The sequence below is a fragment of the Lissotriton vulgaris genome, chromosome 6 (assembly GCF_964263255.1).
Source record: "Lissotriton vulgaris chromosome 6, aLisVul1.2, whole genome shotgun sequence".
Lineage (NCBI taxonomy): Eukaryota > Metazoa > Chordata > Amphibia > Caudata > Salamandridae > Lissotriton > Lissotriton vulgaris.
In genome coordinates this window covers 1,629,442,293-1,629,466,108 of record NC_141694.1, presented here as the reverse complement: position 1 = coordinate 1,629,466,108, position 23,816 = coordinate 1,629,442,293, and positions in this window count along the sequence as shown.

Sequence of the window (23,816 nt, the reverse complement as noted above, 5' to 3'; positions counted from 1 at the left end):
CATTTTACTTTCGACTTGAGAATATTTGACGATTTGAGAGGGATATTGTTTGCCATGAAATAATTACCTAGACCTACACAGTTTGCAGAGCTCAATGCATGGGAATGTGCTGTGCATGTAAAACAAAGAGATGAATATCAAGGGAGGATGAAGAAAGTGACGCATGCATATGCAGACGCGAGATAGAATGAACAACAGAAGAAATGGGGACTAGACATGATTGAGGGAACAAGATTATACCCTGCAATAACAAGGGAGAGAAACGATGCTGAGAGAAGGAGAAAGGAAAAGAAAAAGGAGGGAGAGGGATATGCAGACAGCGATGCAAGTGACAGCCATTTAGATGGCCTGTTAGCTGATCGTCAACCCACATATAATCAATCACATAGAGAAAGTGGGAGAAATACGATTCTTACTGGTAATTCTGAAACTCTTCAGCACTGGTTGCCTCTAGTCCTGGTGTTGTTGAGGTTATATCAACTGACACAACACAAACTTCAGCAAGAGTCCATCGGACTGGGAGGCAGCTCAGGTCAGACCTATACAAAAAAGGCCAATCTGGCATCAACCAATTTTGCCAACTATCAACGCATTTCCTACCCCCCCCCCCCTATCGGGGAAGATATTAGAAAAAAACATAAATAAACAACTTATAACTTAGCTGGAGACTAACAGCATTTTAAAACCATCACAGTCGGGTTTTAGAACATCTATTGGCGCAGAGACAGCTCTGTGGTCACTGACCACATGAGATGCTCTCTTGATGCCAATTTACCATCCATACTGGTGCTGCTGGACTTGTCCATAGCGATTGACACCCTATCTCACCCTAGGTAACTTGGCAGGCTTCATGAGATAGACATAGCGCTAACATAGCTTTCAGATTTTCTTTCCAACAGGACCCAAATGATTATTCTGGATTCCTATGAATCTCTTACCAGGACTTTGGATAGGGTGTTCCCCAAGGCTCATGTCTTACTCCAACGCTGTGTTGCCCCCCCTAGGCAAAATTGTCAGAGCTTTTGGTTTTGAGATCATATGTTGATGATAATCAGTTTATAATCTCCCCAGACAACAACCTGGACAAAACCAAAGAATCTTTCTCTGCTGGAATGAAGGCTATCGCCATCTGGATGACCATAAACTGTCTCCAGTTAAATGCCGCAAAACAGAGATTATGCTGTTTGGGAAAGCGCCACAGCTTGCAATCCGGATTTGTGGCCCCCAGAACTTCGGTACAGGCCCTCACCTAAACTATTAGTAAAAAACATGGTCCGGTTAGATCAATCTCTCACTATGAAAGATCAGGCTGTATTCACCGTAGCCTCTCGCTTCCATATGATGCAGCTGCTGAGAAAAGCCTTTGCTCTACTTCCACCTACAGCAAGGAAAACCTTAGTCCAGGCACTGGTGATTAGCCATTTGGAATATGGGAATGCTCTCTTGGCCTCAGCAAATGAGTAGCTATTTTTCAAACCTCAGGTGGTGCTGAACACCGCCACATACCTTATCTGAAACCTGCCATCTAGAGCACCTTCCTCCCCACTTCTTCATGCCCTACACTGGCTGGCAATGGGTTAAAAACAGAGCTCATAAAGCACTATATGTAAATGGGCCATCCAATCTTTCATTGTAGCTCCCCCGCTACTCCCCTCCAAGACTTTTAGGATCTTCCGGCAAAGCATTGCTCAGGGTCCCTAGAGTCCGGAATTCCCGGTCATTCTCTTTCTTAACTCCATTCTATTAGAATAAGCTGCCTTTTCAACTGCGAATTTGCAAGGACCATTGTCAATTCAAAAATTACTTAGGACCAATCTATTTTAGCTGATTTCCAGGTCTGGTAGCTGAATGGACTAATGTGTCTACTGCAGGGTCCTGTGTTCGGCCTCATGGTCACAGGTTCAAATCCCGGCAGGTCCACTCAGTCTTTCCCCATCTGAGGTCGATAAAATGAGTACCATTGAGTTGGGTAACAACAAACATCTGTTATTCAGCGCCAATATACCTGTAGTGGTGAACGTGCGCTTTACAAATACACGTTATGTTATGTTATTTAGTTCTGCTGGATCCATGGCTTCTGTGCTGAGATACTCCTTCCGAAGTGATTCGTGCACATATCACATTTTAATAACATAACATAATATAACATAACATATGGGAGTATGTGTCCCATGTTCTTCAGGAAATTGTAGCACTAACCTGGCTTCGAAACTTCTGGATACTTTTACAGTACTAGTTACTATTGGACCTTTAGTCCCTATTTATGATCCTAGTCCTGCAGGGAATGAGAGTCAGAGAGTGCCTGCTTCTACAGATGTGAAGGTACCAGAAGGATGAGTAAAGATGTCACTAAGAGAATGAGACAGCCTCATGAGAAATTATCTGAATTGGCTCGGAGATGTAATGTTGATATAGAACGAAGAAATGCTGTACAGAAAAATCATAGACTTGCATTCAGCAATCAGGACTTAGACAATCTGAGATTACCAGGACTGAAGACCTAAATTGGAGAATTCATTTTAAACATCTGAATTTGGAGCACAAATGGGAAGAATGATGGACAAAAAGAAAGGGTTCTAAAAGAAAGACGGGAGAACCTCCTCCTTTTGGAGAAACTGGAATGGGTGTGAAGGCTTTCCCTCTGCCACAAGTTTCAAGTGAAGGATATGTGCATGTACCTTGGAGTAGAGGTGATCTTATGGCTTTTACTAATGATTTTAGGAGGCTGAGAAAAAGCCTGTAGAGTGGTATAAGCAGGTTGATCGATTTGTGAAAATTTCGAAGATGTCGTGGATCGATCTGAATATGTTGTTCGAAATTGTGGTCCCTAGTGATCTATGGTCAGCATATAAAATAGCTATAGAATGTCCTGAAGAAAAGCCTGAGAGAAACCCAGTGACACATAATCCGTCACCTATAGTGATGAAAAAATATGAGAAGGTGATCACTTGGGTGAAAGCAAAGTTGCCAACCCAGAAGATTGATTAGACGACTCAAGAACCTAAAGAGATGATTCATACATTCTACGAAAGGTTGTTGCAGGCTTTCAAACAGGATAATGGGATGGACACTCTAGAACCTAAGGATATGAGGCAGTTTGCATTCCGGTTGGTGACTGGCTTGAGACCTGAAATTAGTATGATGATACAGCAATATTTGATCTGTTGGCAGAATAAGTCTGTCGACAAAATTCTGCATTACGCAAAATACTGTTGTGACAAAATTGAAATGAAGATCAAAAAGCTGAAGAGGAAATTGATAGTAGCTCAGATTAAAGCTGCTCAGAGGAGTCAGGGACATTCTTATATAGGGAATACTACCCCTATACTAGGAGTCTACCAGTCTGGGACTCCGATATAATAAGGCAGAAAATTTCAGGGACTAAGAAGAATAAGAGGTATTCCTATAGATCCCAAGACTTGAGTTGAAGTTGCCACGTTAAAGAAGTCAAACCCAAGTCACTATTGCAATACGTTGGGGCATTGGAAGCATGAATGTCACTTTAATCCTGCAAATCAAGAACAGACTGGAGAGATAAGTCAACATCAGGGTAATGTTATGCAACCCCAGAATGTGCCCAGATCAAGGTTCAAAAATTCAACGGGTTCCCAAGGTCCTATGATGCAAGTGTCACAGCCCAGCCATTCCGGAATTATTGGAAATCCTTCTGAAATTTTTGGAACTTGTATTGAACCATCTCTTTACATTTGCACTTCCTTACCCAACAACAGTGAGCGTTTGGCAAAATCTTGTGATGAATGAGACTCCTGTGTTTGTTGATGGATTGTGGATAATGCAATCAGAGATGCTTATAACCTAACTTGGTCCTCACCTTATTAGAGATGATGAATGAACTTTGTTGAGTGCTTAGAGAAGAATACTTAGGTCCGAGTGGAAGAAGAATAACATTTGGGTTAACATCTAGAAGAACAAGGAGTAGGGTTAGGGAAGCCTCACAAAGATTGTATATCTTGTGGATAAAGATGAGCGCAATTAATGGCTGTTTTGTATTTTGCACAGAAGGACTTTGCAGATTCTGTTCCTGCTATTTCTGTACCCACTTGGTCTGAATTCAAATAGTATGGAACCAAAAAATAATAGTCATAGACATAGTTATATTATAGGGACAATGTTAACAATATTAGTGATAGGCCTAATAACGCTAATTGTAGGAGTAAGTTTGAGTCTGACAAGGTTTGAAGGGGAGAAAGCTACATCTGTACAGAAAGCATCCCACAAAGTAGGTAGACGGTTATATTTATTAAAAGGGCACAATTTACATGCTGATTTATCTAGTGGAGATTTCACATTCAACATGTACACTAATCTGCATTTATGAGTATGTCAATACGATGGAAGCAAGGGACTGCTGTGTTTGCATGCGCTTACTTTCTTCAGTGACTGAGGGAATTATGTACCATTACATGCCATTAGCATATATCATTAAACGTAGTTTACTGTTGAGTATTGTTTATGGTCAGGGTCATATGATTTAGTCTTTTGCAGAAGTCCCGCTGTTTAAACATTTGAATCAACATTCCTATGCTCAGAAGGCAGAAACTGTTAGCAGATATTTTATCCCAATTAAAACACTAGACACTGCTTATGCTCATAGATATAATTTGACCTGTGGCCTTACTGACCCTGAAAATAGATTCTTAGAGCAGGTAGAGGATAGATATAGAGCAGTGAAGATTAAGGCACTTAAAGGAGTTCGTATTACAAGTTGGTCGCAAGAAGAGGTAGATCATCAAACTGCAGGAACTTGGAAGTTATTTCTAGATAAAACATACACTGTGATTCCTGGAGTTTATTTTATTGTGGGAAGAATGTTTACTTTAAGTTGCCGAACAAATGGTATAGCACATGCTATATAAGAGTAGTGTTTTTAAAGATCTATCATGTGGAGGAGAAACCCTATCCTAAACGAAATGCCATGGCTGGAGAAATAGTTGGAGATATTTTTGGAGCAATAATTTAAGGAGTAGGGGTGATATTGAATGACATCAAGATTAGAGAACTTCCCGCTGTAGTTGATAAGTTGTCAACTAATGCAGCTGGATCTTTTTTGCTTGTGAATACTGAGATGGTTGCTATTATGGCCATGGTTTTGCAGAACCATCTTGCATTAGACATTCTGCTCGAAAAGGAAGGCGGAGTCTACTGGATGTTAAAAGTCCAATAGTGTTGCACTTATGTCCCAGACAAAAGTAAGGACTTACAGAAGTTATAACATGCAATGTAACTGGACTGTTGTGAATCAATGTTTTGTAATGCAATGCTGACAAAAACGGGAATACAAATAACTGAAGATCTGGGACTGCAGGGGTAGGGGGGACGAGGGGAGGCAATGTAGTTTAATATTGGGATTTGTTCTTATGGTGTTACATATGTAATATATTGCAACTGGATACTGGCATTGTCTTATATTGGAAAATAATAAAAATATGTTTAAAAAAAAGACTTACAGAAGTTCATAAAGAATATTACTGACTTACACACTCAAGTGAGTGGATTGACAGAAGAAGGTGTTTTGGACTTGGTTGGACATGGATTTAGTGCTGTAGGCTCATGGTTTGCCGATTGGGAAGTGGTATAGTGGGGTCTATTTTGAGACCATTGTTTATTATTACGTTTTGTGCCGTAATCCTGATTATGAGTGTGAAGGTGTACAGGAAATACAAGGAGCAGAAAGGAATATCACAAAAAAGAAGGACTTGGATTTAGAAAGGAAACAGAATGAATATTATAATGATATGAAGTGTTTGGAGGAGATGAAGAGAACAGCTATTGCCACAACAAAGGTTTAACTTGGTTAATCTGATAAGATCAAGAGTTTACAGATTCTTTGATGCCTTGATTCGCCATCAGAGATAGAATTGGAGAAGTCTAATCTTGATCCCATCTGAGATATTGTAGGAGTACCTCATATTCATATATAGTCAGCTGTCATTTATATTCTGTGTAATTAATGTTACTAAAGGGAGTAGAGTATTGCATATTTAAAGTATTCTACTTGACATACTCGTGTATAGAACATGATTAATACGTGTTTATGTGTCCCTTACTTGTTAATGTGACAGGATAAGTTAATATACATTTGTCCCATTGTGAGGTTATTAAATTTGAATATGTGTAAACTAATGTTAAAGCAGTTATACATGTAACAACAACTTGTTACATGCAAATGCATTTAGAATGCCATCTTCTTCACAATCTGTACATGTATTTAGGAGCTGCATTTATTGTGTGAGTATAAACGTGCACATATTCTGTAAGCCTGTGCATTACTACAGTTGTCTAGAGTGTGCTTTGAGAAATAATTTGGTCCATACTCACGTTTAGAGTTTAACATGTAATTTGTATTTAACCTTCAATGTAGAATGTGTGTACTTGTATTTTGTTTCCACTGCAGATATGGAGAGAGAAAGCCTCATTAGTTAGCATAGGAGGGTTTTGTTTTCTTTAAATAGCAAGGCATGAGTAGACGAAGTTAGCAAGGAGAAGAGCGCTAACGAGCAAGGAGGTGAGTTCTCATGGGAGAGGAGAGGAATGACTAAGGACGAGTGAAGTTGCGACTCATCCATGTGGGAAAGATGGAGAAAGTATCCAGTTGTACTCAAGCTATGGAAAGATAATGAGATTGTCTACTGGGCCTCATTTGATATTTTATGTTGAACGACGTGAGAGACAGGAGAGTCATCTTAGGTTTTCACCTTGAGCAGTCCTATGCTTCTGCTTGTGTGACTTAATGCTACTTGACCCATGGTTGGAGTGCCTTCTACTGAATACTCTGACTTCTGACACCTTTCTGATTTTACCCTTATCAAATGCTTCTTAGCTTAGGGTTGCCTCTTTTAAAGTAGTCTACGGAGAGATACCTTGCTCATGCTAACTTTAGAGACTCATCAGATGAAATGTAATTGTTAATTATTTTTCCTGATCGTCTGCATCATTGTCATAGAGCTAGTCATCTGCTTTGTATTATATAAGATAAATCTCTTCAGGATATTTGGTCTTATCTTGGTTTTTGTGTACTTTTATGTTATGTTAAAGAAATGTATATGGCGCGTATACCTGTGGGTCTCTTGGTGCTTCTTGAAGCTGAGCATGAGATTGGACCCATTAGTTGCTGAAGAGCAGCATTTTAACTTCCTTCCTAAATGAGAGCGGGGTGAAATAGCTCTAAGATGTGGAGAAAGAGATTTGCAGAGCCCGGCTGTGCTGATGACAAAGCGCCTTCCTCCTCAGTTCACTTTCTTGAACCTGGCAGTGGCGGTAGTTTTAGCTGTAGCCAAACACAAGTGTCTGTTAGGGGTGTACCACCTAAGGTGGTTCCATAGGAATTCAGGTCCAACATAATGCTTTATGTATTAAACGATTATGTTGAGAATGGTCTACATAGATTTGTTTCTAAATTTATAATGAAACCCTACTAAACTCAGATTACGTTGTCAAGTGGATTATTATGTGGCCACATGGGTTGCATTGAAATGAGATGTTAACAAGTGATAGTTTTCTCCTTTAACTTCTAGTGCTGCTGGAAAGTTTGCCCCCTTGGAGATAAATGTTTGACTGGGCCCAGGCTCCAACACTGTCATTTCGGCAAAAAAGTAATTGCGTCTAAATAACACCAACTTTCTTCTTTTTGTGTTACTGCCAACAAGCACTATTCGAACAGCAGCCATTAAAGGAGATTCTACAAGGGCAGGAAAACAACAAAACAAATAAATAGGTCTTATAGTCCGGGGTCAGCTGCTGGCAGTGGGATGTAAGAATATAAGAGGCAGCCTGTGCTGTAAATACTATGGCCCAGATTTACAAAATGTCACACAAAACGAACACTGCACTAATTTGAAACTCTGACTTAAGGATTTGCGCTTACTTGCAGGACGAATGGACTACTCAAGAGCTTTGAAAGTTTGGGTCTGGATGGATTCTAAAACCATCTTTTACTGGCTTCAAATTGGAGTATTACGCAAATGATAGCAGTATACTTCTTCAGACGTGGGTTCCCAAGCTGTCTTCTGCCTCCAATGTCACTGGTGTATACCTAGAGGAGAGCCCTGATCCTTAAAAGCCGCATCACATCCTTTTAGCTTTTCATCGCTTAGGTTGGCTCACAGAGCCTTGTCAAATAACAATGTAACCCCTTCCTCTGATAGAAAGTGTAGCCAACCAATCAGTAACAGAGTAAATGGATCTTTGGTAACCCACTTTTCTGGTGCCATCATAGTGTTTCATTTTGCATATATCCAATCTAATCTAGCAGGGCTTACTGCCCATTCCCTTTTCCCTTGCATTGGCATTTCTTCTGCTACATATCAAGGTCTAAACGACTCGAGGCCGTGGTAGCTGTGGCGTGGCAATTGGGCCCATTGTGCATTTCAGATACAGCCAGAAGCCTGGTTGGGCCATACATCTAGGGATCACCAGTTGTGTAATAGCTGGGAGTGGAGGCCACTCTTTTTCAGTGAGATACTAAGGGGCATATTTACAAGCCCCTATCGCCACCACAAGGAGCTTTGCCTGATTTACAAGGCAGCGTTAAGCCGCTTGATGTGGGTTAATACTGCCTTATAAATAAGCCCCCCTTTCACGCTACACTTAGCATGAACGGGGTGGGCAGTGGGTGCTGTAGTGGGCGATCCACCGCAACACCCACTGATGTGGACGCTGCCCCCTATTTGCAAGAGCAGCGTAAATAGTAGGCAGCGCCAAAATTAAAACTAGGGAAAACCTGGTCTTAAACAAACAAAACGAGAAGAAATACTTTACAGCAACACGCCAATGATTGTTTATGTGCAGGAAGGTCCGCCTTCCTGCACATAAATAATAATTTTTTTTAATGCTGTTTTGCAACTTCTATGTGTGCTGCATTAAGCAGCACAAATAAAAGTTACAAAACGGCATGTAAAGATTGTTTATGTGCAGGAAGGGGGACCTTCCTTCACATAAACAATCTTCCCCTGCAACGCAGACACCCTTTCACTATGGTGCAAGGGAGCCTGCATTGATGCTTGTCCGTTTTAATTGAGCACCAGCACAGGGGGACATGCAGGGCTGCACCATATTCTAGTAAATATGGTGCAGCCCTGAATTTATAAAGTGGCAAAGTGTGTTGTTAGCCTTCTTGGGCTTAACGACACGCTTCGCCACTTTATTGTAAATATGCCCCCTAGACTGAGCAACTGTCATACTCAATAATGCCTATGATCTGTCTTCAAATTGGGGCTGTTACTAAATCTTCAAATATATCTGTTGTGGGTAGGCAGACTACATTGCCCACTGAACCCCTACTGATATGCTCAAAACTAGGGACTGAATGTTGTGTGGTAAACAGAGAAATAGACATTGCCCAAAGGGGCTACAATAGTGTATGGGGAGCTACCCCATAGTACATCATATATTCTCCGCTTAACAGAGATCAACAGGACACAAGACAAGACTTGGTATGAGTCTGCCTTTTAGTCTCTGGAAGAGGCAACTGCAGGCCCCACTACCAGCAGCTGCTCTCTTCATTCCTTCCTCTTTTACAGTTCTACTTCCTCAGCTTGCAAAGGAAGACTTGCAGCTGAGACCTTGAAGGCTATATTAGAAAGTAAAACACTGCATGGCCTCCTCCTTTGTAGAGAAACAAAAGGGAGGTGAGACATCACTTTTTGTGGTCAGGAAAGGTTGGGGCCCACATCTGTAGTGTAGACTTGGCTCTTATGCTAGGGGCCTGTGACAGATTAAAAAGGGGAGTTTCTTATAAAATTATATAGAAACTAAAAAAAATTACCTGAAGAAAATGTTAAGTATGTAAGGCACAGATCAGGAGCCTAGATTGAGCTCACCCAATGCTGAAGGGAATGTTTAAATCAGGTGTCTATTAACTGTGTTAGTGTTAAGGGTGTGGAGGTATTGACCTAGCACTATGTTAAGAACACTAAAGACCTAACCTCCAAATCCTGTCAAACACGATTAAGAGATTCATCGATGCAAACACCAGGGTTCCCCTTAATCACCTGGTTGGCAGTGGAATCACATCTCCTACGATAGATGGGTATTCATTCTTTTTTTAAGACCACAGTATAAGTAATGCAGCGTTATAATCAAGAAAACAAATATTTCAGAAAATGGTAGAGCCAAACAACATGTGATGCAGCATCAGAGCTTTCAGCTCTGCAGTAAAGCACCTGCTCAAGACTTCATAGAATGTATTAGAAAAAGGACCGCTGCAATTGTTTGTGTGGAAGGGCATTCACTGTGCTATCCAATGTCAGAAGGCTTACACCCAGTGTGACCAGAAACACAGTGTCTAGCTGAATGAAGTGGTCAGCAGAGCTGTGAACAGAGCTGGAGATATCCCTTGGAATAGTGCTCTCACTGCTACAAATACATTGAGGGCACAGTGTGTCTTCATTATTAGACTGCAATTCACTCTGCTTACGCTGGCAACATTTACAATTAATTTCAGTTCTGCAAAGTGTTCTGGAGCTACATTTTGTTGCGACATTTACAATGTAATGGGCTTTGAAGGTCCTGTAAAACCAAAGCTTCAATATTTGGGGATAGTAATTTAGCACCTATCAATTGTACACCTAATTATAGCTTGCTGAACTGGAAAGTACCAGACCACCCACTCTTTAATTGGAGATGAAATTAGCTGGAGTGTTTATTCTTAAATGAGAAAGCAAAGACATTTTCCAGAGGTCCAGGCACATGTCATGATATCTAATACGTTTTAAGATTATATTTGGTTTACTTGATTGAAGGTGTTAAAATGTAGCTGTAATTTTCTCCTTTGGCTTATTCTTCATGTTGTGCTTGTACTTTTTATGTATGTACTTCTTTTTAAATAATTCAGAAGCATACATTTGTCTTTGTGACAAGGTTAAGAAAAGAAGATAGGAGGAATGCAGGACAAGCCTGCTGATTACAAACAGGAGACAATGCAGAACTGAGGCAGCTGTGGCAATGGAAATCTACTAAAATAATTTAAGCATGAGAGTTTAAAAAATGATAAAAGATCCCAAATTAATCGCTTAATGTTTAGGTACACAGTTAGCTTTTAATGGAGTGCAGTACTCAAAAGATTGCATAGCATTTCGAAGTTACATCATTGCTGGTGAAATAAATGTTGTTGCATTTACGTGATTTTCACTTCAACTCAATTAAACCATGTAAAGGAAGGCAACACCTTCCATTACATAGTTCAAACCTCTCCTAATCATGTAGCAGGTCTACTGTGAACAATTCCTCAAGTACTAATCATATGCTGCTTTTACTATCAGTATACCTTCTGATTTGTGGCTAGGATGCATTGTAGAAGAAGGGAGCAGTAGAAAATAACTTACTAAATCATGGTGCAATGATTGTGGTTCTGGACAACAGAACAAACAAGTCCTCCTCTCACTAGAAAGATCATTCCAAGTCTCATGCATCATTATTCTGTCATATTGACCAAAACAGAATTTCCTAAATCAGCATTTCACACCCAGGTGATGACATTCACTCAGATAATACTGAGAAGTAAGAAATCCCACTATTACAAAATATATTTGACAGTGATAACCGATCCTTAAGTATCTTCACAGCTTTTGTATAGAAGGATACTGACCTAGACTGCATTTCAGGAGTAATCTAAAGCAGGTCTTAGAATGAAGGTGACCTTTTCAGATTGACAAGATATTACATTTAACAAAGATTTACCAAAAGGAAAAGTTACGTTTCCGTGTAAATTTTTTACGCTTACTAAATAACATCCTCCGGGAACAATTAATCGGGTACGTTTTGGACTAAGGACATAGAAAAGAAGAAACCTTTCTACCATACTTCTGATACTTACATTGCACATTTCCAATTTGCAGCACAGTGCAAGTACGGTTAATAGAGCTCCTTAACTTGACACAATAAAGTCAGCCAAAATGGAAAGGGGCGACCATTCGGTCCCCCCGAACGTATGGTGGAGTACCACGATCCCCCCGGGAAGCCATCTTGGGCGGGAGGCGAGTCTCGGCTGGTATGCCCGAAGCGGCGTAGCCGGGGCGCGCCTTTTCCCGCCCTGGAGTGGGTTGTCCTAGACACTGACGCGGCCGGCCACGCCCTCGGAGGCAGGCGGGGGCGGGTTTACGCCCGCCCGAAGACGGATAAAAGGAGCAACAAGCCAAGAAAGCATCCTCTTGTTCCTGTGCTCTGAAGCTGCACCTCCCCGCTGCACGTGAGCTCGAGACGGAACGAAGAGCCAATTTTGAGCGTTGTAATCTTTCTTTTTGTTTTACAGATATCTTCGTTTGAGAATGCCAGGCAAGAAGGTCGGAAAGCGGGTCGGTACCGATCAGATGCTCCGCATGCTCATAAAGGAGGTAGCCGATTTGAAAAAGCAGATGGCGGCTAAGAACGGGGAGGGAGGACCGAAGCGAGTCATCGGACCAGCTTTGCCAGGAGTAATCCCTGGTGGGAGAGGCAAGAGGTCCAAAAGGGGGGCACTTGGGGGGGAAACCCCGGTTCCCGATACCCCACTCGAGGAGCCAACCCCGGTTCCGAAGGAGGGGCATCCGATCCCCGTAGTGGTCACCCCCGTGACCGGGGAAGATATGCCTCCCGAGTTAGCGGCACAATTGGCAGCGTGGTTGGGAAAGGATAGTGAGGGCACCACGGCTGACGACGCCCGGGCAGTAATGAGACAACTGCGGGAATCTAGAGAGGCTGCGAAGGCACCATCTTCTGTTACCCCGCCAGTTCCGGCGGCGGAAAATGCAACAGGCCCAAGTTCAGCGGCAAATGCAGCATCTGGTTCAGGTAAGCGGCCATTGCCGATCGCGGGGGAGGGGTCTGTACCTTCACGAAGGGAGAAGGTGGCTCAGCATGTTCCACTGGAAATTAAGGAAAAGATTTGGGCGAATAAGTATGTGAACATTTTTTCTTTGCTTACCGACCATTACGAGATGGAGCATGTTAAGAGCCAAAAGGAGCTCATGCATCCGAGTGTTTGGCGCGCAAAAATGGCCGTATTTAAGGTTGATGAAAACATTGGTACTTGGGGCAGAGCGTGGGGCATTTTTACCTCCATCATGGGCGAGCGCAGGCCCGAGTTGCTGACCGAGTTGCCTATTTATCAGTCACGTATCATGGAGTATTCCGTATCGTACGGGGGCAATCAGTGGTTCTGTTATGACAATATTTTTAGAAAAGCTAAGGAACACGACCCAGTTCTGACTTGGGATTGTTTCGACTCCGTTTCATGGCAAAAAATGGAGAGTTCAGGAATGTTAAAAGTGCCATTGTCAGGGAGTAACGGGGGTGAATCTTCCCGCCAATTCTCTGGGACACCCTTTCGGACGGGTGCAGGTAACGAGCACCACTCGAAGCCGAGTGGCAACGCAGGTAAAAGGGGGATTTGTTGGAATTTTAACAGAGGGAAATGTACGAGGCCCCAGGGGTCATGCAAGTTCAGACATGAATGTGGGGGGTGTGGGCAGCCATCCCATCCTGAGTCCATGTGCAGAGCCAAAACGGGTGATAACGGTGGTAGGGGAAGCGCCAAACAGGTCTGAAATAGTCCGAGGGGCGCCTTTACCTACTCCGATCGATACCATGGCAATAATTCCTTGGCTCAACGAATACCCGGATCATGCTTCCGCTGGGGTGTTGCGAAACGGGTTTTCATATGGTTTCCGCATCCCAGTGGGGGATTTTCAGGGTGTAGCAAACTGTAAGAATCAACTGTCGGTCTTGCAGCATACGTCGGTGGTACAGGTAAAGATTGGGAAGGAGGTGACTCGAGGTCGTGTCGCCGGTCCATTTGATTTGCCACCGGTTGCTAACTTTGTTTGTTCCCCTCTAGGGGTGGTCCCCAAGAAGGACCCGGGTGAGTTTCGGCTGATACATAACTTGTCAGCCCCACGTGGTCTTTCCGTGAATGAAGCGATAGACCCGGAAGTGTGTTCGGTGCGGTACGCATCTTTCGATGAGGCCGTTGCCATGTTGAATCGCCTGGGGCCCGGGGCGCTGATGGCAAAATCAGTCATCGAGTCAGCGTTCCGGTTGCTCCCGGTGCACCCAGACGATCAGCGTCTCCTTGGTTTTATGTTTCAGGGTCGCTATTACATGGATAGATGTATGCCAATGGGGTGCTCGATATCCTGTGCCTATTTCGAAAAGTTCAGTTGTTTTCTGCAATGGGTATTCACAAGGAAGACAAGTTTTCAGCATGTTATGCATTATCTCGATGACTTTCTGTTTTTGGGGGCAGCCGGGGATCCTGAGTGTGGACAGGCTTTACATGAATTTTGTGTCTTAATGAATCAATTCGGTGTGCCATTGGCGCCAGGTAAGACTGTGGGTCCCTCGACTTTGCTCGAGTTTCTGGGTATCGAGCTCGACTCGGAAGAAGGTTGTTTTAGATTACCCAAGGAAAAAGTGTTAAAATTCAGGTTATCCCTTGAAACATGTATTCGTGCAACGAAAGTAAACCTGCATCAATTGCAACAAGTGGTGGGTCAGTTGAATTTTGCCCTGAGAGTGATGCCAATGGTGCGCCCCTTTTCCCGCTCGATTGCACAAGCCATGGTCGGCCTGAAGGAAGGTCATCATCGCACGAGGCTCTCGGCAGAGGTTCGCCAGGACATGCGCATTTGGTTGGCATTTTTGGCGGATTTCAATGGTCGAATTGTCTGGAACAAACCGGCGGTGTCCTCCGAGGAGCTGGGGCTTTGGACAGATTCGGCGGGGAGTATAGGTTTTGGTGCCATATTTGGTACACAATGGTCGGCTCAAAAATGGCCGTCATGGTGGCACGAGTGCGGGCTGACGAGTAACATTGCTTTTCTCGAACTTTTCCCTATTTTGGTGGCCCTGAAAACTTGGCCTGAGGGGTTCCGGGATCACTCTGTGGTGTTCTGGTCTGATAACATGACCGTGGTTGAGTGTATCAATAGTCAGGCAGCACGATGCAAATGGATTCTGAGATTGCTCAAAGAAATTGTTTTATTGTGTATGCAATTGAATGTGCTATTTAGGGCAAGACATGTGCCGGGGGTACTGAACCAAGCGGCTGATGCGCTTTCTCGTTTCCGTATGCAGGCCTTCTGGGGTTTTCTGCCCACAGCGGACCCGGTGGCGGCACCCTTTCCCGAAGCTCTCTGGTCTCTCGGTGCCCCGAACTACAAAACCTCGTGGGAGAGAGTTTAGCACCCAGGACGAGGAAGGCATATGAAGGGGCGTTCCGTTCCTATTGGTCCTTTTTGGGTGCTGCTAGGGGGGAGCTTTGGGGCCAGGAAGAGTTTGTAGTAACATTTTTGCTGTCTTTACATCAGGCAGGCAAATCAGTAGCTACGGCCCAGAGGCATCGGGCCGCCATTTCCTTTATGGCAAGGGCTCATGGGATCCAGGACCCGACAGCGTCTTTCGTTGTGCAGAAAGCGCTACGTGGGTGGCAACGCCTTGAGGGTCGCAGAGTAGATGAGAGGCACTCGATAGGTCTGGATAGGTTGACCCTGTTATTGTCCGTACTCCCGGCAACGTGTTCATCCCAGTACGAAGCAGTGTTATTCCGAGCTGCATTTGCGCTAGCATTCCATGGGGCTATGCGGGTAAGCGAATTAGTGGCGAAGAACAAGCAGGATACGATGGGGGGACTGTGCCGGGAGCACATTCAGGTCAGGGAGGAGACGATGACGGTCTCGTTTGTTAGGTCCAAAACCGATCAGGGTGCAATTGGGGACTGCATAATCATTCAGAGGATCCCCGGGTCTTCCATGTGCCCTGTGGTGTGCGTAGAGGAATATTTAGCGCAGAGGGTGGCATCATGGGGGGGACCTTGTTGAGACACGCTGACGCCACCCCACTGACGAGGTTTCAGTTCCAGCGGGTGCTTGCGATGTCGATTTCGGCCGCGGGCTTGAACCCCGGTGTGTTCGGGACCCATTCCTTTCGGATAGGGGCTGCTACTGAGGCTACAGCCAGGGGTCTGGGTGTAGAAAAAGTAAAACGTTTGGGGCGTTGGTCCTCGAACTGTTATAAAAGGTATGTGCGGTTGCACATGTTGTGAAGCTGTAATAATGTACTCACGCTTCTTGTTTTTGTTTGGTTTTCAGTTGCGCAAGCTTACGAGGCGGGGCGGACTGTGCAGTCGACCCGACACCTGGGGAACAGCGGTCAGACATCACCGGCTGCGAGAAAGGAGGTGTGGGTCGTGGGCCACTCATACGTGAGGCGTGCCGCGGACGTATTCAAAGCAGGTGACATGATTCACGTGGCTGGGGAATACGGGTACAGGGTGTCCTTCTACGGAAGGGGCGGGCTCTGTATTGACCAGTTTCAATCCTTTTTCGAGGGTTTGTTAGGGCAGACAAGGTCACCGCCGTCTATAATCATAGTCTATCTTGGGGGCAACGATTTGGTGGCCACTGGTAGACGACTTCTTCTTGAGGCAATGCTTTCCACAGTAAGTTGGTTGGCAAGAAGAGTTCCAGGGTGCACAATTGCATGGTCCCATATGATCCCACGGAAAGTGTGGCGGGGGGCTATTTTGGTTTCTGCTCTGAATCATTCAGTAAAGAAAATAAATAACAAGTTGAGTAGATTGTTTCGTTCAAATACACTGCATTCTGTTTCGCATGGTTGTATCAAAGGGGACAGTATGTATTTGGGAGATGGGGTTCATTTGTCCCGGGTGGGGAATGAGTTACTCATAGGAGACCTCATAGCTTGGCTAAAGAGTTTAAAACATGACCTTTAGGCAGGAGTTGTTGTGGGGGGTCCGGATAGCCGGTCAACTATCCGGCCTGTGGCGGTAAGGTCATGATCGGTGAGCAGTAATTGGAAGATCCCTATGGGGGGGCGTCACCCATTACGGATGGGAGCGCTCGGGGGAGGTGGCCATTGGCCCCTCAACGGGGAGGCGGTCCCTTCTAAGGATAGGCCGTCGGAAGGAAAGGAAAGGTGGTCAAGGCCCCTTCCTGGATAGGAGTGGCTACGGGCCCTCCTGGGGAATTTCCCGGGGCCAGGACATCTGCGACGGCAGATGGGGTAAGTTGTGTGGGGTTCGGGAGGGGGTTTACGCTACCTTTTAGACACCTCACACGAGTCCTCGGACGACCGTTAAATGGCGTCGAGTTCATTGGGGCCCCCGTCAAGTACAAGGGAAATTGGTAGATGCACTTGAGGTACGCCTCTGTGCGGTCGCTCCCCTCACAAGTGAGGGGGGTATTTCTGGTTTAGGGATCTGACACCGGTTACGACCTTGCCGTTGGCCCTTAACGTTAGGATGTACAATTTCAAGTCAAATGTTTTGTAGGATGTTAGTTCGGCTAGGAGAACCTTTGTATTAGAGATCTGTTAAGGTTAGCCCAACATCGTAATGTGGAAATGAAATTGTACATAATATGAAACTGTTATTTTAATGTTTTGATTTTGTTTCATATTTTAATAAATACGGCCGGGAGGGTCACTCCCTCCCGCCTTCCAAAAGTTCAGAACCGTTTCCGGTTTCCCATCCTTGGGGATTGTGTTGAGAGGGGGTGGCGGGTATCTCAGCCATATGTAGCATGCTCCCCTCTCAAGTCAATGCAGCATATAATAGAGCTGAGTTAAGAATACCTATCGGAGGTCATCTCAGTAAAGGACAAACACTGAGGCATTTTCCAGAGCTGTATTCTGTCCATACTCTTGTATAGATCAGAATGCTGGTGGATGACAAATAGGAACATCACTGAACTGTCAACCTTCCAGTCCAGTTACCTGAGAAGAACCTAGTGCATTATTTGGCTGCATACCATCTCCAACCAGGAACTGCTCACCAGATGCAAGCAAGAGAGCATGGACAACATCATAATGAGAAAAATATGGAGATAGATGGGACACACCATCAGAAGAGAACATGACTCCATCACAAAAACAGCTCTTCAATGGACCCCAGAAGGCAAATGGAAGAGAGGCAGGCCAAATAACACCTGGAGATGAACTGTAGATACAGAAATTAAACCATGAAGTACAGCGTTGGCACCTTTGTTGCTGTCCTACATGCCAGTCGGCATAATGGGCAGTAAGTGAGTTCAAGTTTCAAGTTTCCAAACTTCATTTTGTCACTATGGGCATAGGCAATAAAAGCACATGATAAAACAGTACAAACCATTTTTTTTTTAAATTACTGAATAACATAATATTCATAATCCATGTGTGGAAGCGATTTATAATTATTCTCTAATATAGCAGGGGTGCCCAGTTTTATGATACTGAATGACTACCAAAGTCCTGTTCAATGTACACAGAAAATACTTTAATGAAACAATCTGCACTTACTGAAATTAAGCTGCCATTTCAAAGCAAGACTTGCTCGAAGACAACATCAATATGTCACATGAGGCTAGTGTAGCGACACACATTGCCACATGCCTTTTCTGTAGGTAGCAAGGCTTGTGTGTTCATGATAGGCAAAGTATTACAAAAGCAGAAACTGCTTCCAGTACATTGTACATTGCATTAGTTCAGAAAGTCCCCAACTGTCACAATCAAGGACCGCCTGGGGAACAAGAACCCCACCACCTCACATCATGCAGGTATCACGCAGTATTGGCTTCTTCTGATTAGCCTGGTGTTCTATAATTGTGTAACCTGTCAAGTCTGATGATGGGCAGGAGACGCCCCTGTCCATTATTTCTGAGAAACTGTCAGAATTTTGTATTTGTAATGGACATGTATTGCATAAATCATAACGCCCTTTAGCTGTGGTTTGCAAACATAAAAGCTTGTGTGAGACTACCCCCTGTTAGATACTCAGCCGCTAGCTGTCTGTCCCTGTGCTGAGTGTGTTGTTGGGTTATAATAAATTGTTTCTTCATCATATGTGCTCTGACAGAGTTTTTATTCATTTCAGTAGGATTCTACACATGTAATGTGCCTAGTTCAATAATCTTACAGAAAAAGCTTCAAACACATGCAAACCCTCCTTATTAAAAATGTATCTTCCTTAAGCAAATTGCTTAACAAATAAATGAGGCCACGTTAAAACAAATAGCAGGAGATTTCAGCCAAACAACAAGCTGATGGTAAATTTAAAATCTCTAATGTTATGTGCATTTAACATTGGTTTAAAAAATTGTTTCCTTAGACTTGCATAAAACTGACAAAAAAGCAGAAAGTGCAAAGTGCACTGTTCGGAGGCTCCATTGCCAGGGCAAGGGGTTGTACTTAAATCCCATTGATTTACTTTGGGGTACAATACCAGCTGATGTACATTATTCAACCATAGTCTAGTCACGACATAACGATGCTGACAATTCATCACCCAGGTTAAATAGGATTGACAGTTTAGGGGTAACATATGAATCATATAAGTTAACACTATCTGTTTCTTCTCATCGCCCCTTGCACTAGCATCAAGTATAGTATAGATTTTTAGGGATAATCCAGGGTAAGACAATCATGCATGATTGCCTTTGTTTCTTCAGTTTCTGGGTTGGCCCATATCGAACGCCACAATGATATAGGTTTGACTATCAAGATATCATCCAAGTGGTCCAAACCCACTTTTTTGTACAGTATGGTAGCTGGAGCCGTGGGTGCGGTACACAGCAAACGCCTTAGAAATTAATTTTCCTCATTCTGCAGGGATTTAGAGTCTGTGTAATCCCACACGCTTCCACCATAGGTTGCCACAGATACGGCCTTTGCCTTGAACATTGTAACCATCTCTTTAATGCCCAGATTACTAGAGAATCTAAAAACCAACTTGCAGGCTCTTCTTATCTGCAGCCTGACATTGAGTACATGGTCCATCAAGGAGGCCTTAGAGGTCAATAAGACACCCAAATAGCAAAAGGCCTTAACGTTTGCTATCTGGGCCCTCTAAACATAGAAAGATTTTACATTCTTGGATGTTTTCCAACAGCTCATTATAAAAGTTTTGGACTTATTGGTCATTAATTTCCTAGATGCCTTAAAATCCATGAACGAAATCCAATAATTTCTGGAGAACAACAGAGGTCCTTGAAATAAGGACCTCATCGCTGTTAGGAGTCGGCGTTCCTATGCGCACCGTTGTTGTCAAGTGCGCGACCCGGATCCCCCCGCTCCTAGGTTAGGCCAAGAAAGTACACCATTCGAGACAGCCCTGCTCTCCCCTTTAGTAGCTTGGCACGAGCAGCCAGGCTTATCTCCAAGGCACGAATGTTCAGTATGTGCAACCATGCCCACAGAAATCCCAATCATGTCACCAAAAATGGATTCCACACAAGTTTGTATAAAACGAGTATACTTTATATAAAAAGTTATGCAAAATGACCACACAATACAACTCCCACATATATACACTGGGTGATATTGTTTCCCGTGGGTTGGCGGTCCTAATCCCCAACCACCACTTCTAACCAACAGTTATGCTGACTTTTAACCTTTCTCAACAGGTTAGGTACATCGTATCACTAGATTCACACACGTTGCAAAACACAAGGAATACTGCACTACTTAATGATGGGTTCCTGTACAGTGCCACAGTGAAACAATGCAATGCGTAGCGTCAAGATCATGTACTGAGTCAACTCAAGATAATGCAACTAGGTTCGCTACCAGCATGCCGTGTTCAAGGAAGAAATACAGCAATGTGTCATGCAACGATTAGGTACAGTGCAAAGTGTTATACAACTGTTTTTAGAAGGTGTGCGACCGGTTGCCCCCAACACGGATTCAACGAGGACACCCAAGTTCCACTCCGGGCCCTGGCCCCTGTACTGCCCCGTCCAGGACCAGCAAGGACCGAGATCTGGGCCAAAGCAACAGGCGCACACAGCTGCCCGCAGCGAGAGTCCGAAAGAGTGTCCCTACTGGCCCGCACCCTGTTCCCAGACAACAATCCACTTTACCTGGGGGGCGCGAACCCTCTCTCCTCTCCTGCAGCAGCGGCTTGGCCTCACTCCAGAACCTTATCACCATGGGCAAGGCACGCTCGGGCCTGTAGTTCAGCTCCTGCGGGGCTGCCGGTCCAGGCCTCCAACATTCAGCACAACCTCCTTCCATGAAGCCTTCCATACAACACTGGTGCTACCTCACGTTGCCTTCGAGGGCCCGATCACTTGGCCCTTCTCTCCAGCTCTGTCAGGACTTCTTCGCTCCCCAGTGCTCACTGCTCCCCGGTACTCTTCACCAGCACCTCCGGTGGCATCTTCGACACGCGTCCGAGACTAACTCCGTCTCCTGGTGCACACGGTCTTCAGTCGCTCTCCACTAACGCCCTGGATGCACCACAACACGTACACTCCACGTCTGAGTCTCACCTCTCCTCCTGGTGCACACGAGGTACTAGGCGCTCTCCACTAATGCCCAGGCTGCACCATCACACACCGACCCGCGTGTCGGAGACTCACTCCTTAGTGCCCACGATGTCCTAGCACTCTTCACTTGTGCCTAGACTGCACTGCAACACGCACACCCTGCGTGTCCCGAATCTTTTTTTTTTTTTTTATCCTCATTTTGCGTATGAATTTATAAGGAGTGGGTTGGGACCTTGTGACATCCTGGTAATGTGCCTTCACTCTCCCATCTTTACTGATCCGGCAACGGAGAGTATCCCTTTGTTGGATCTGTCAGGTTTAGTCCTCTTATATCCTTTAACATAATCAATAATTCTTTGTAAAGTGAGGGGAGCTAGCCTTCCCGGCTACTCAGCGGGAATGATTCCCGTCTGAATTATTGTCACCACTTTAATCTTTGGATATATTGTTTTAATTCGAGAACCTTCATTGCCTTACGTGTTGAGTGCATAGTGGTTTTCCCAAATTTCCCAAAAAATCGATTTTTTGGTGGGCTTTCCTTTCCTATTGATTTTATGTGTTGTTATTATAGAATTTAGCCAGTCCCCGTGTAATGGTGGTGTTGGTTTAAACCAGTTCAGGCATATCTCTCTTCTTGCAAGAAGTATTAATACAAATAATAGATTTTCCTCTTTTCTGGTTAACCTCTCCTCACTTAAGTCAACCTTGGTGTTAATCCCAAAAATAATTAGAGTTGTACTTACTTCTAGATGTTTTCCCAATACCCGGCATATCGTCTTACCGACTTCCTGCCAGAAAAGGTCCAAGAGGTGGCAGCCTTGGAACATGTGCAGGTCGTCCGCCTTTTCTAGCCTGCATTTGGGGCAGGACTTTACGCTGGCTCCTTTGAATTTTGATAATCTTTTGGGTGTCCAATATGCCCTATGCAATGTGAATAGGTGGTTTCTCTTCAGGCGTGCTGGTTTGATGATTGACCAGCATTTCCCAACAGACTTCTGCCATAAGTTTTGCATGTCCGGCTCTATAATGTCTTTACTCCAGATTGATTCTGGGATCAAGAAATTCTCTTCTCCTGCAGCGATTAGAGCCCAATACCATCTTGATATTTCCTTCATTATTGGGGTGGTCTTAGTCATTTCCTTCTCCAGGTATACATTCCCTGTTCTTTTATCCGTAAGTGAGCTTGCCCAACTTGTGAGTTGGTAGTATTTGAATTTTGATACTGATGAGTTAGTGATTTCTACTAGGTATTCTCAAGGTTCTATTGAGTTCTCCGTCATCAACTGGCCCCATTCGTTGATTCCAGCCGCTTTTAGTGGTGATGCCAAGGCATCTTTAAGACATTCTGGGGTACCAGGGGAATCCCAAATGGGGGCCATGGAACTGTAGTAAGGAATATTCAAGGTGCTTCTGGCTTGATACCATAATCTTGCTGCGTTGTTTAGTGTCTTTAATTTAATTTTTTTGAAAAATTTCGGATGTCCGAATTTAAACAAAAAATAGTCGGTTTTGTTTGTCAGTATTTGGAGAAATTGAGGGTAGAACTCGTATTTTTTTACAAGGGGTCTCGCTTTCTTGAACTGAAAGGCCCTGCAGTATTCAACGAGATCTGGGCTGGCTATTCCCCCTTGTTCTTTTTTCCTCCTTATTTTGTTCCAGGCAATCCTTGATTGCCTGGAACAAACGCTTGAACGCTTGGTTGGTGGCAGCTACCTAGCACTCTGGGAACCCTGAAATCACTCGTGGTAAAAACGCTGTCACTGTAAGACATTGCAGCAGCTCTGGCGCGATCTAGGCGCTAGCGCTCGAAAATCTTTTTATGCTCATTTTTAAATAGTAGTGATATTTACTTTACTTACCGACTGTAGTGATTGTATCTTTGCTACCCGCCCTGGTCCATCGCGGCTTGTGCCGTTTGTGTGGAGGGTGAGGCGAGCCGCCATCTTAGGTGGGGCTGGACCGGATCTAGCGGTCTAGTCCTCCCGGGAGGCAGGCTTTAAAACGCTCCCTGTTTCAGAACCTACCGAGAACGCTTGGTTGGTGGCAGCTACCTAGCACTCTGGGAACCCTGAAATCACTCGTGGTAAAAACGCTGTCACTGTAAGACATTGCAGCAGCTCTGGCGCGATCTAGGCGCTAGCGCTCGAAAATCTTTTTATGCTCATTTTTAAATAGTAGTGATATTTACTTTACTTACCGACTGTAGTGATTGTATCTTTGCTACCCGCCCTGGTCCATCGCGGCTTGTGCCGTTTGTGTGGAGGGTGAGGCGAGCCGCCATCTTAGGTGGGGCTGGACCGGATCTAGCGGTCTAGTCCTCCCGGGAGGCAGGCTTTATAACCAATGTGTATACAGGAGCGCAGCGGACGAGCGCAGCGGGCGCGACGAATGCGCGCCGAAGTCGCGCATAAGTCAAGCCCGTCTGCGCCCGTCCGCGGCAGACCGGGGCTCGGGGCCACAACCCCTGGTCAAATACAGAAATACTCCTCCTCTGAGTTATTGTTACTCAGACCCTCTATTAGTGCGGGACTCGCCCTTCCTGCTTATGTTCTAAAACGTGCC